Raw genomic sequence first — 14,503 nt, 5'->3', positions numbered from 1 at the left:
CAATATTGATGATAGTTGGTGGTGATAGGTGGACACTGAGGCCCACGTGGCTTTAGTGTGCCACATGGTGGATAGGTTGTACAGTGTAGGGAGTATATATGTGTGTGTGTGTGTATGTACATACTTGCCTATAGATAAGGGGGATTATTATTCATTCATGATCTCTATGGATTATGATTGGGACGAGCATTATTTGAAGGAGGATGACATGGAGGGTGCCTCATGAGGGCTTCACTAGAGGATAAATAACATACCACGTCGGTTCATATTGTGGGATATTTATTGAGGAAAAAATGACATAATATATTAGGGGATATACAAGGGGTATAGGGTTTTTATATTGGCAGGTATAAAAAATTGAACCCAAAGTCAACATAAAAATATAAAGGGGTATTCAAAATGTTAATGAGAAAATGGATACCTATAATATCTAGTGAAAGTAGGGGTTTTTAAATTTGGGTTAGTATTGGTAGGGGGTTAAATAATGTGATTTTTAGAGGTATTATCCAATATTTAGTCAAATTAAGGGTATTGTTTAATATGTCACGCATGCACATGATATGTCAGAGGCTCATTGAGTGAAGCCCCTTTGGGGTTCCTGAATAGTTTTGGAGCAACATGGATGTTGGGATGACACCTTAGCAGTTATGGCCGAGAGGGTGCCCGTAGCCCTAGAGCAACATGACTATTGAGTTGGCAGCTTGGTCACGAAGATTAAGTTATTATTGGTTTAATGTTTCCTGTGGAGTTTCAATCCCAACTTGGGGATGACCCATGGTTGAAATTAATGAACCATGTGGTCTATGACAGGGTGGAATGTGGAGAGCCCATAGCTTGTTAGATTATCTTTCAAATATAAGTGTTCTTGATTAGAATTATGTTGATTTGTTTATATGTGTGTTCCATGGTTATCTTATGACACGCGCTACTGTTTTATAATGGATGAAAACCCTAGAATTGGGGGTTTTCTACTGTCATATGTAAACTCGTGATAATTCCATTGCACTTATATTTCTTACATCTATTAATTTTGATATCTATTAAGATGCCCAAATCACTGCTAAATGCTAGTACCATTACGTTTATTATGAATTATAAGTATACAATTGACATTATATAATTCCACATTTATATCTAAAAACTAAGTTCTCTTCCTATACAAAATCATATGAATTCAAGGTTGATGAGGTATGGCATCATTGAGTAGGAGGTTGGGCAAATTACAATCCTACAAGCCTGATTATGTTATTTTTTGTTATTGTTGAGGAAAAGTGGTTATTTTAGGATTTTAGAATGGATCCCTTGGACTAGATACTCAACCAATTTATTTACCTCCATTGTTTTATCTACTATATGAAAATGTGGACTATAAATCCCTTTTTCAATAATTGGTCCATTGGGATAAACTCCTAAGTCCAGGCCTTTGGGTTACTCCTCCATAATGTGGTTTTGAATACAAACTTTATTAACTTTTCCTAGTCCTCCAGTGCCCTAGAATCACATGTATTTCAACATGGACATAACTTTCCCATATTTCTAGGCCTCTCCAAGGACAGGTAGTGTTGTTGTTGTAGGTAAATATTCCTATCCAAACTATGAATTTTGAGTGCACCACATCATGGGAATCATCTATGCCACTTATTCCCTTCCCTCTCCTCCTTATCTTCCTTGTCCTTTTTTCTGTGGCATATATTTTGGAGAATTTTGGATCCTCGGAATTCTATCCATAATATATCTTTTCAGCACAAAGGTATAACCTCATCCTCTACCATGTCATGCCTTAAACTTCTACTTGCTAAATTTATCCTCAAATATCTCCTTCATCCAAGTTTTCTCAATTAAGGTAGTGAGTTTGAATTTTACCTTAATGACTGAAACATTCTCAAACTTGGAAAATGTGTAATATGGCAATGCCTCTGGCCTATCAAATAGAGGACTGGGGAAGGAGTTAAAAATTTCATTAGAATTATCTACATTATATTCCAAGTTTTCCTTTACCTACAACCAAGAGTGCATGTCAACCAAAATCTCTTGCAAGGGTCTCTTCTCATGATCAACTAGATCTAGCTTCTTCTTTCCATTTTATATTGAGGTGGTGGAATGAGGGTCATACTTCTAGGGATTAGTATGAGGAAAATATAATTTTGTCTAAGTGTAGGTAACCTCCATCCCACCTTTATTATTTTGAAAAATCATAACCCCCGATAAAAATGGGATAGTTAATGCAGTTCTTCTTCTTGTATACTAAGAAATGAATTTCATCAATTTCCACCAACTATAGAACATATACTTATGCAAAAATAATAGAGTGAGGATCTTATCAAGTATTTAGGGAACATATTCAATCATGTACACCTTGATCAAATTAAAATATTCACCCAAAAATGACTAGCGCCCAATTGTACATGGAGCTAGATTTCCTTCGGCGTCCTTTTGGGATTCTTCCCTATAATAACTATGAATGAAATGGGCATGAATTTGTTTATGAAATTAAACATGGATGATCTTACTTCTCCATTTTCAAACCATGGAAGCTAGTCAATGAACATAGTGGGATTTCCATATTGGAAATTTTCTATCGTTATGTGAGATAAAGAGAACCTCAAATAGAAAATGAACATGTATATTAAGTATGAAGGGGTAGAGTAACAACCTATCAAACTTAAATTTAGCTAGGTAATGCATCATGTGTATGGAAATGGCCTTGACATACCTAAAAGATGGGGTTGGGTAGTCATGAAAGAGATCAAGATGGAAAACATGCTTTAATCTACTATGGAACCATCATCACTTCCTAGAGTAAGGGTAAACAAGGGTATGGAGTTTTGGACCCACTTAGAAAAGTTGTTGGTCTTGAGAAGGGTAGGTGGGAATTGGCTAATACCTTGGTTGTACAAAAATATTTGTAACATGGTATTTTTTGCTCATTATTTAGGCTCAAATACTTGTTCCTTTATAGTTTTGGGAAGAACAATATATTTTTTAGAAAGGGTTTCTAGCATGGTGGAGATGGATTGAATTTTTTTAGTTTTTCAATCTATAAACATGATAGACCATGTGAAAGGGTTATATAATTGGGTATAGTATCTACATGCTCAATGAAATCATAAGTACCTAGGATGGCATGCTACATAAACTCAGATTCCTAGTAAGGGTTCCTTCCTTATCCTTGTAGAAATCAACCATATATGATCCTACTTAATTAGTGAGAGGTGGAGGAATTGAATTCATGAGTTGTAAACTTTGTGGATTCATCTATGAAGGGTAGTGGATTAATGGAATATGCATTACTTATGTTTCAATGATAACTAGTATATTAGGAGGAGGATGCTGAAGAGGAAGTTGAGTACCCTTTGGCATGATGGACTATGAAAGACTAAAAGTAAAGTGAAACATGAATGTTGGGTTGTGGATACAACTTACCTAGTTAATGTCAACACTTGATTTTAATCAAGGGTTGCAACTTCAAAGGTATTAGGCTCCAAATCCAATTTGTAATAATAGGTGGTGGCTTCAAGATCTTCACTTTTTTAGTAGATATATTTTCACTTAAGCTTTTCATGTGTAATGAAGAGGCAAGGTGGCTTCTCCTACATTTATTTGGTGAACCATAGCTTCATGTGGGACTTAACTATATGTGATGCTCCATAAATTGAAAATTTGTGCATATGTTGATTCCCTTTGCTTTCATGGCAATATATATGGTATGTTTTAATTGTTACAAGGGATCTAGTCCTTGAGGGACTCATGGAATCTTGGTATATGTGGAGATACCAAATTCTCTATGGTATATATTCTCCTTTTGTGACATTGCTACCTTTATTACTTGTGGGTGATTTCCATATGAAGTTTTGTGCATTATTTTATCTAATATTTTGGTTACAGCTTGATCATTTGTGAAGGTTAATTTTATTATTTTTACCATTTTGCTCATTCCATATGGTAAATTCTAAGCCATGGAAATAATTTAGTAGCGTTATGATCAACTATTCACAACACTTAATTCTCTTTCCAACCCTCAAATGAATCTTACTCCTCATTAAGCTTTTCAAACTATTAATCTAAATCAATGAGGTGAATATCTACCATTCATTAACATTTTATTTTTTATAGGCCTTACGACAGATTCTAAACTATTGACCTGAATTGACAAGATGAATATCCACCATTCATGAAACATAAGTTCTTTTCAACCTCTAATAGATCTAGTACCCATGATGAAATTTAGATTGTAGATTTGGGATCCATATGAACATCACACTCAAGCTAGTATAATTTTTGTTGTTGTTGGATAATTTAAACTTTGAAGAGTGAATGAGTTGTTGGGAACATAATTTATTTTGTTAATATTTAAAAAAAAAATAGAAAGATAAAATATATACTAAAGTGAAATTTTGAAAAACTATTTTGAAAAAAAATAAATTAAATGTCATATTTACCAATATATATAAGATGTTAAATTTTCATTGCCACATTTCACTAAAAAGTGGGACACATTTTCGTGGATTCACATAGCACCTGCTTGTGGATATGGACACATTAAAGAACTAATCCCAAAAGATCTAGAGTTATAGTTGACCTTGAATATTGTATTGATTCAATTTTGTAAGTTTCTCTTGTATTATTGGATCTATTATCATAACCATTTCATCAACATCAATATAATTGCTATCATAGTTATTATCATCATCAATGTCATCATTATCATTGGCATTGTCTTAAGTTTAATGAAAAAACTATTAATTTTTATTATTATCATTATTATTGTAATTGTCATTATAATCATCTTCATCATTGTTATCACCACATAAAACATACCATATATATCTAAAACACATATTTTATGGAAAACATATATAAAACATTTAAAATTATATGTTTGTCTAAATTTTAGTAAAACATTTAACACTAATCAGTTCCACATTAAAAAAAAAATTAAAAAATTATGTAATTAACCCTATTATGAACTCTAGAATTTCCATTACCATTTCATATTATACCACACCTTACCATATCATTTCTTATATACATATATATTAATAAATTAATTAATTGAAAGTCTGAATCCATCTAATTTCATCTATTTTTATAATAAATAATCCGTATTTCCTCAATTAGAATTAGTGTAACGCGTAACAATAATATTTTATATTCCATGAGAATAATAAACCATTTAGGTGAATAATATGTAATTGAATAGTATCTAATTTAAATTCCTTTTATTAGTGATAAAATTTTAGGTGATACACATTTATAAAATATGTTAATTGATAATTTAGATATGCATTTATATATAATTATAAAAAAAAATATTTTTAGATAAACAATTTTAAAGGATATCACAATTTCTTAAAGTGTTTTTTTGTATTTTAAATAAACTAACAATAAAAAAATCGTTTCATTAAAAGTGTATCTTTAATTCTTTTTGTTATGATTATATTTAAAATTTCCATTTTTAATTTATTTCTTTTATATTGTAAAAGTCTTAACTTGTCTAATTTTTTTATTTTCTATAATTAAAAAAAAAAATCTATTTCTCAGCATTAATATTAGTGTAATGTGCAAAGATAGTATTTCATATTCTATGGGCACAATAACCATTCCATTGATAAGAAGGTAGCATGTTAGACTTGTATAATAAATGAAATACCCATACTATTTCGAGATATGATATGATTAATGTTTTTTTTCCGTCATTAATGTAAATGTTGTACAGCAATAATTTATATACATAAAATGCTATTGTATTTATCATATACTTTCAAATATAAATATTTAAAATAATTAAAAATATATTTAGAAATATTAAATATATTATTTTTTTAACATAAAAATAATAAAACTAAAAATCATTTTCAAAGATATATAATAATTAACTTAGATTATTTTTAATTTGATTACAAATTTCAATTATTAAAAATCCATTTACAAAATCAATAAATTATTTTATAAATAGATATTGAATTATTTTAAATTTACATTTAAATTAAATTCAAATATCATTTTAGATATCAATATAAAAAACAACATTACATTATTTACTTTATCAATGTCATGAATAAAAAACCTAGATGTTAAAATTATCTTAAATATAAAAAATATCAATATAAAAAACAACATTACATTATTTTCTTTATCAAAGTCATGAATAGAAAACCTAGATGTTAAAATTATCTTAAATATAAAAAAATGCCGAAAGGTACACCCTATAAATTAAGAGAAGAGAAAAAACAAAATAAAACACAATAAAAATAGCCAAGGAAAAAGAAAAGTAAAGAAAGTCATGAATAGAAAACCTAGATGTTAAAATTATCTTAAATATAAAAAAATGCCGAAAGGTACACCCTATAAATTAAGAGAAGAGAAAAAACAAAATAAAACACAATAAAAATAGCCAAGGAAAAAGAAAACTAAAGAAAATAAAATAATATTTAAAAACAGCTAATTTTTTTGTTTATGAGGAATTTTTTTATAATAATAATAAAATATAAGGTATTAATATTGATAATTTTTTCGAGTTGAATTTAGAAAATATAAAAGGAAAATAAAGATCGTTTTTAATTTTTTTTAAATAAAAAAATGTTTTAGTTAAGAGGGTTGATTATTGTTGAATTGAGCCGTGATCTATATCAAATTTATGAGAGATTCTTCACCGTAAATCACATAAAATTTCATTTGTAGACGTGGTTCATCGTCAGGACAAGTTGAAGAAACAGATCCAAGTTGAAGAAACAGATCCAGCTTAGCATGTTAAATAGCCTGAGCAGAGTCTCCAAACGCTAATTTTGAATTTAAGACCAAGGTCAAATTTTTATTTATTTATTTATTTTAATTTAATAGAAATTAGTTAAATTAGGTGACCAATAAAAATATATAAATAAATAAAATAATTTTAATTGGTGTTAATGGTTGGTTAAAAAGGTAATTTGTTTATATATTTATTAATTATTATTATTATTATTAGTATTATTTTTTAACTAAAAATTATAATAATAGGTTGTTAAGATAAAATTTAGTTAGAATTAATAAAAATATTGGAACGACGTAACTTAAATAAATAAATACAAATAAATTAATACTAATATATATAAATTAATTAAGAAAGTAGATGGTTATAAAAGGTACTAATATTGAAAAATAATAATAATAATGATAATAATAAATAAATAAATAAGTGATTTAAAAAAATAAAATAATAATAATAATAAAAATAAAATAAAATTAATTAATTAGAAGTTGGATATATATATATATATATATATATATATATATATATATATATATATATATACGAGAAATTACTATCAAGTTAACTTAAAAGTAAATAAATAAATAAATAAATCATAATCCTTCAACTAGGAAGAGAGGGTGCTTATCTTCCATTCGTCTTTTCGGTGATAGAATAACGAAACCCTAACGATAACACTTGCCTCCTCTATATTTTAAAATAATTATTTTAAATTTATATATTATAATAAAAATAAAAAATTAATTATAATTTTTTTAAAGTAAATATATATTTTTATTTACTAAATTCGTTAAAGCTTTTTTTATATATATACACTCATCGGCTATGTTCTTCTCTTCTAATAACCTTTGACATTTACATTATTAATATATACATAATAAAAGGATTAAATCTGACATTGTTATGTTCTTTTTAACTTTTCTTGTAATGACATTTATGTTGTAGAAGTTTTATGTACGAGTTACTTTGAATATTCTTTCTCGAGTATTTGGCAGGGCTAGAAGTATTGCCTAAATTTACAGGAAATGTCAAATTGGGAGCGGCAATAATATAATATATTAAAATTTAATATATATATATATATATATATATATATATATATATATATATATATATATATTATTTATTTCCATCTAAAATTTGCTAATCAAATTTCATTTTGCAAAGAAACAGGTAAAAGATTGAATTTTGAAACATTGCCAAAAAAAATCAAAATATTAATCCATCAACAATTTCTCAATCAAATTCTTTCCGAGCAAAGAAACATGCAGAACTCCCAACCCTGAAAAAAGATTGTTATTACTTGATTATTTGGTGATTTCTTGCAACGCTATATGTTAAGTCATTGGTTCAATTCTCTGCCTTTGATGTAGCCTCACCAATATTATATATATTACACCTAATTATAATAGAGATAAGAAAAAATAAAATATATATTAATAGTAATTAAAAAATTATAATAATAGATTTTAAATCCAATGTTATTTTAAAAAGACTCTGTATGATAAAATTATAAATTTCCAAGTTAATATATATTTTATACTTAAATAAATATGAAAATTAAATTAAAAATTGTTTTTTAATAATATTTATATTTCATAATTTCAACTATTTTTTTTCTTTAGTATTTCATCTTTTGTCCATTCATCTTGGGCGATAATGATGGTTTTTCCAGTGGCCAACAATCCTCCTAAATTCTTTTATATCCATCCACCATCGGGGTACATGAGCAGAATGAATAACTTTCCAATGACAAAGATTAGGATTGGCTAGAGGCCTCATCTTCATTTGGATAGAAGGGTTTTCCATAAACAAGTTGTTTCTCTTAGTTCCAGAACCATATCCAAATTTAAACCCAACGACATACCCTTTCCTTCACACAATTCACACCCAAGCTGGAAATGTCAAATACACCTATGTTTGCACTTATTCATTGCAGTGAAGCTCCCAAAACATAAAAAATTGGTTGTAGTGAAGCTCTCGAAAAGCTCCAAAGTACCTGTTGAAGCTCCTAGCCGTTTTGGAGCATTTTCGATCAGCTCCCAAGCTCCCAGGAGTCGGGGAGCTTCAGATACGTGCTCTCCAATACGGTACTGGTGTAACTATGAATGACATTAACCTTTACATTATTATTTTTTTGGACCCATGCGACATTAAAAATCTTATTAAATTTATTCACTCTATCTACTAGCACAACCATATTTACCAATGTGATTGATATAGGCAGATAAGCGTATAGAAAAAAAAAACTAATCTATTCTATTCTTAGAGTGACATCGGCATTTACGTCATTTTTCATAAACAATATACAATAAATAAACTCATCTATTTTTTCTTATAGTGACATCGACATTTAAACATCATTTTTCACCAATGTGATATTAAAAATCTTATTACACTGCCACTTATAAAAGCAGTCAGTACATATAAAAAGCATAAATTTACTGATTCAGAATAGTTTCATGCATACACTATACCAGTATGACAGAGAATAAAGCCAACGCTCGGGCGATGAAACACCGTTACTGTGAGCTTTTCGTCATATAAAACCCCTCGTCTAAGAATGTAAAGTTGTTGTTATTTTTTGTTTTGTTTTTGTTTTTGTTTTTGTTTTGTTTTTGTTTTGTTTTGTTTTGTTTTGTTTTTGTTTTGTTTTGTTTTGTTTTTGTTTTTGTTATTTATGTTTTGTTTTTGTTATTGTTTTTGTTATTTATGTTTTGTTTTTGTTATTGTTGTTGTTTTGTTGTTGTTTTGTTTTGTTTTTGTTTTGTTTTGTTTTGTTTTGTTTTTTTTGTTTGTTTTGTTTGTTTGTTTGTTTGTTTTTTTTATTTTTTTTTTTATTTTTTTTTGTTTTTTTTTGTTTTTTTGTTTGTTTGTTTGTGTTTTTTTTTTCTCATCCTGAAAAAAGATAAATATATAATATTGATGGGCCATATATTACATATGTATAGCATGATGGGCCATATTACGTATATACAACATAATCGCCAGTATTCTTGTGAGAAATATAGAGAACCATTTTCACATATAATAAACCAGATTAGTCAATATAGTAATATAAACTATCACCAAAAACTACATATAAGTATAACATATGTAAAAAATCAAATACAAAAAAATATGCATTATAATGCAATTGAAGTTATTCAAAGTAATAGAAGTAATGCATAATTTATTTCCTGCTGATGCCGATGTTGATTCCTGTTGCATACAAAAATAATATTATCCACAATATAGGTCTAGGAATCTAAAGCTAAAACTATGAAGACTGCATACTAATATTCTTTACTAACAGAATAGAACCACAAGTGGACTTGTGACGACATGGCCCCTTCCATCAACCCAACTCAGGTACCTGTAAACCAAGCATTCTCCACCCTTAGGATCTTCTCCATTCCGTACTTCCATTCTTCACATCCATTTGATGTACTTCCCACCCTTGGGCAGCTGCAATGGAAAGTGCAAGGCATATGGAATCCGTCTTTGCTACTGGAGCAAATGTCTCATCATAATCAATGCCATGCACTTGCTGGAAGCCTTTGGCTATTAGCTTGGCTTTCTGTTTGGTGATTTGCCCATCTACAGCTCTCTTGGTCCTGTAGACCCATTTACATCGTACAAGTTTCCTACCTAAAGGAAGAGGGACCAGATCCCAGGTCTGGTTCTTGAGGAGGGAGTTATACTCCTCCTCTATGGCGAACTCCCAAGAGGGATGCCCAACAGCCTTAACATAAGATTACAGATCAAAAGACTGAACCAAATGACAATGCTAGGATGGCATTGATTTAGTGGCAGTAAGGGCAAGAGGAGGCTCAAAAAACTTTAAGCTAGTCCTCAAAGGATCAGAATTATCCCCCACAAGACCATTTCTAGCAGTTGGGTGTTATTGTGCATATATCTCACTCAAGCTCCTTGTTCTCTGATTTATGACAAGGGAAGTTGATTCATTGCTGGAAGCCCAATCTGGGCTTGGATGTGGATCATCATATGCATGCACTAGATTTGTATCTGAAGACTCTGTCTATGCATCTACATGCTCTACCTCAACAACTGCATGCTATGTATCTGCATTTGAGTGTATTGAGTCATCATCTCGGACATGAGGTAGATAAAAGGTGTTTGCATGCAACAATTGAGGTGCATGCGAGAGACTTTCCTCAAATTTGACACTTTGCTCAATGATGAGCTTAGCTATAGAGGAAATCAAGAGTCGATATCCCTTCACACCATCAGGGTATCCAACAAAGATGCACTCAATGCTCTGTGGATCAAGAGCTTTCCTCTTTTCAGAGGGGATCTTGGCCCATGCTCAGGATCCGAAAACACGGAAGTGGGTGACCTCCGGTTTAGTGCCGCTCCAAGCCTCAAATGGGTTTTGATCCTTGATAGACCTATGAGGAGATCTATTCCGGATGTAGTTAATGCAATTAATTGCTTCAGCCCATATCTTATGAGGTAGTGACTTAGCATGCAGCATGCAGGAAGCCATCTCCTTTATAGATCAATTCTTTCTCTCAGCAACTCTATTCTGCTGCGGAGTGTATAGAACTGTGTGATACAACTGTATGCTAGACTCAAGGAAAAGGTTCTGAAATGTTGTGTTAACATATTCCCCCCCCGTTGTCTATATGGAGGGCTTTGATCATTCTCTCTCACTGTGTCTCAACTAGTGCTTTGAAATCTTTAAAGTGCGCAAAAACTTCAGATTTGGCCTTGACAAGATACACCCAAGTATACCATGAGAAATCATCAATAAATGGAAGACATACCTTGCTTTGTTGATGGAAGGATGAGGAAAAGGCCCCATGAGATCACTATGGATTAGATCTAGAGGAGAGGATGCTCTGTGAGTCTTGCTGGTGTCAAACTTTTCTCTAGGATGTTTGCCAAAGACACACCCTTCACAAACTCCTTTGGAGAAACTGATAATTGGCAAACCTTCCAACATCTCATGCATGCTTAGCTACTGCATATACCTGTAATTTAAGTGACCAAACCTCTCATGCCAAACCCTACTACTATCATCAGCATGTGTAAGCAATAAGGAGGATTCAGATTCAATAAATTCAGAAAATGTACACAGTCTAGCTCCATTGTTTACCTCACCCGTTGCAATTTTGGAGCTGCTATGTAGGTCATATATGTTCACTGCATCTGGAGTGAATTCCACTCTCTTTCCAGTGTCGGAATGAGTGATCTGATAAACTGAAAGCAGGTCTACTGAAAGTTTTGGAACATGAAGCACATCTTCAAAGCTTCCATGTAAAAGTTCCACTCTACCTTTTCAAGTGACCTCAATAGGTCAGTCATCTCCCATGAGGATGGGAAGTCCTTTGCACGCATCCAAAGAGGAATAGACTTCCTTTACAACAGCCATATGATGTGATGCACCAAATTCTATAATCCATGCATCAGGGGAAGAGTTAATTGCAACTAAAGCATGAAAATTGTTACCTTTCCCATGTGGCGGATCCTCAGTTTTCTTCTTGGCGCCCTAAGTGATGTGGTCCCCAAGGTTGTGCTTCTAAAGGATTTTTTCCATTTGGTCAATTTTTTTCTTCATGCAGGAGGATTCCGGATGGAATCCTTGGTGATAGTAGGTGCATTTGTCTCCTTTCTTCCCTTTCTCATTTCTGGAGCGGAAGGAGTCATTGAAGGGCTTGGTGTACCCTTCCTTCTTTGGATGGGAATGCACTTTTCCCTTCTATTTTTGCTGCTTATTTTTTTGATTTGAATCAAATATGTGATTTTTATTGTGGTTTCCATCATGTATAGCAAGTGCATGCGCTTTTGGAGGTTTGATTTTCCCCATGCCAATGAGTTTATCTTGCTCAAAAGTGAGGGACTCCATGAACTCTTTGAGAGAAGGCATAGTGTAGGATTTACCTATTTTGAGCCTTACAGAATGAAATGTAGACACAGAGATGGAGTATGCAGGTCCAAGCTTTGATATAATAGAGAGAACTTGGTGACTCTCCTCCTTGGATTTGTCAATTCCACAACCCTTGAGTTGCAACAATAAATCATTATATTTGGTGAAGAAGTCTTGAATTTTGTCATAGTTCTATGGATCCAATGAGAGCAGCTCCACTTCAAGCAGATGTTCTTTCATCTCATCCTATTTCCTGTAGAGTTCTTCAACCTTTTTTCAAATCTCATTGGAAGTATTGCAGGTAGATAGATGAAACTGCAACTCTGGGGAGATGCACATGCATATGGATCCATGGGCCTCATCCATGCGGTTGAGTTTCTTGGATTTCTCTATGGCTAAAGTGGGTTCCACATCTGCAGCCATGGTAATCCTGTACAACCCTTTTTGATGAAGGTATCGAGCCATTTGGCCCTTCCATTCATGATAGTTTTACAGTGTTAGGATCGATGCTTTGAGAAACTACATTTTTCTGTTGATCTTCGACCTCCATGTTGTAATACCTGCAAAATAAAGCACTAGTGCGCCTTTTATCTAGCACCCTGTGGGATCTGATACCATGTAAATATATTAGAAAACCTGCACAGATGAATCTAGCTAGTAAAGGTTGAACACACAACTTTGCAGAGCAAAAACACTAAAAGAATCGAAAGAACAAAAAGAATGATTGATTCAGAAAATAGGTTACAATGCTCATGATATAGCATTACTGGGTGAAGATCCCAAGGTAATGTGCCATAGTGGTGATCAATGAGAGGACTCAACACCTACAACAAGTTCTAGTGAGAACTAGCCAATTTTGGAGTGAAAGGAGGAGAAGATCAAGGAGTAAATCATGTAGAAGAACTAGCCAGTGGTGGAGTGAAAGGAGGAGAAAATCAGGGAGTAAATCATGCAGAAGAACTAGCCAGTTGCGGAGTGAAAGGAGGAGCAAATCAGAGAGTAAATCATGCAAAAAGGATCTTGCATGTAGTCCCATGCTCTAACTAAGTGTCCACATGTGCCAGTAATGAAAGTCCTAGGTGTGTAGTACCTCCAACAATTTGTCTATTCCATAGCTTAACTTTCGTGATAACAGCCCTGTGAATAGTGTTGAATCCCACCGCCATTTTGTATAGTATAGTTGTACGGTCTGGTGTTGTGTGCTGAATACGACAAAAGCACGCCTTTTTTTGCCGCTGCAAAGGCTCCTATATCCATCACGTTTTTGTAGAAATCCGAAGGGACCAAAGTCATCGAAAGAGACAAGATGTCGAATCCATCGAATATGGTGCTCTTTATCACTGCCAAAACGTCTTCGTTTATGATGTCGTTGAACCAAGCTACCTTTTACATGACCATGCGAGCCCACGGTGCGACAACCTTGGCTGTGCCTTCTGCATACCCGAAAAAATTGGCATTGTCAACGAAGTTTCCAGCAGCCGTCGAGGAGATATGTGAGCCGTGGCCTTCATAGTCTCCAGCCGAATCGTAATCCACACTAGTATTGAGAGAACCGTATTGTGCCAGGAATCCTTTGTTAAAATAATGGGCAGGGAGGAGTTAAAGGCAATGCCTGGCTGGCATTGGCCTTTCCACTTGGCAGGAATGTCACTCATTTCATTATCTTTAAAGCTTTCACTCTCTGGCTAGATGCCTGTGTCCAAAATTTAAATTATAATATCTGATCTGTTGCCCAATTCTGCGTGGGGCCATATGCCTGATTTGCCTTTGAGCCCCAGAAATTTGATTGAGCCGGTGGTATCCAACTTACCCTTGCTGTATGGGTAATTATCGACGTACCCTGGCATTGTTTGCAGTGCATCCACCTCCGACTACTTCAGCTT

At 32.4% G+C, this 14,503-nt stretch overlaps 1 pseudogene; it reads right to left on the bottom strand.

The window, feature by feature from the left end:
• The window catches only part of LOC149262683 (subtilisin-like protease SBT3), a 46,830-nt pseudogene extending 32,555 nt beyond the window's left edge, over positions 1-14,275 (bottom strand).
• Positions 14,276-14,503: the final 228 nt, after the last annotated feature.

This window comes from Pinus tabuliformis, chromosome 6, assembly GCF_031772625.1.
Source record: "Pinus tabuliformis cultivar Carrire ecotype Pingquan chromosome 6, CPIR1, whole genome shotgun sequence".
Taxonomy (NCBI): Eukaryota; Viridiplantae; Streptophyta; class Pinopsida; order Pinales; family Pinaceae; genus Pinus; species Pinus tabuliformis.
This window is presented reverse-complemented; position numbering and strand designations above follow the sequence as displayed.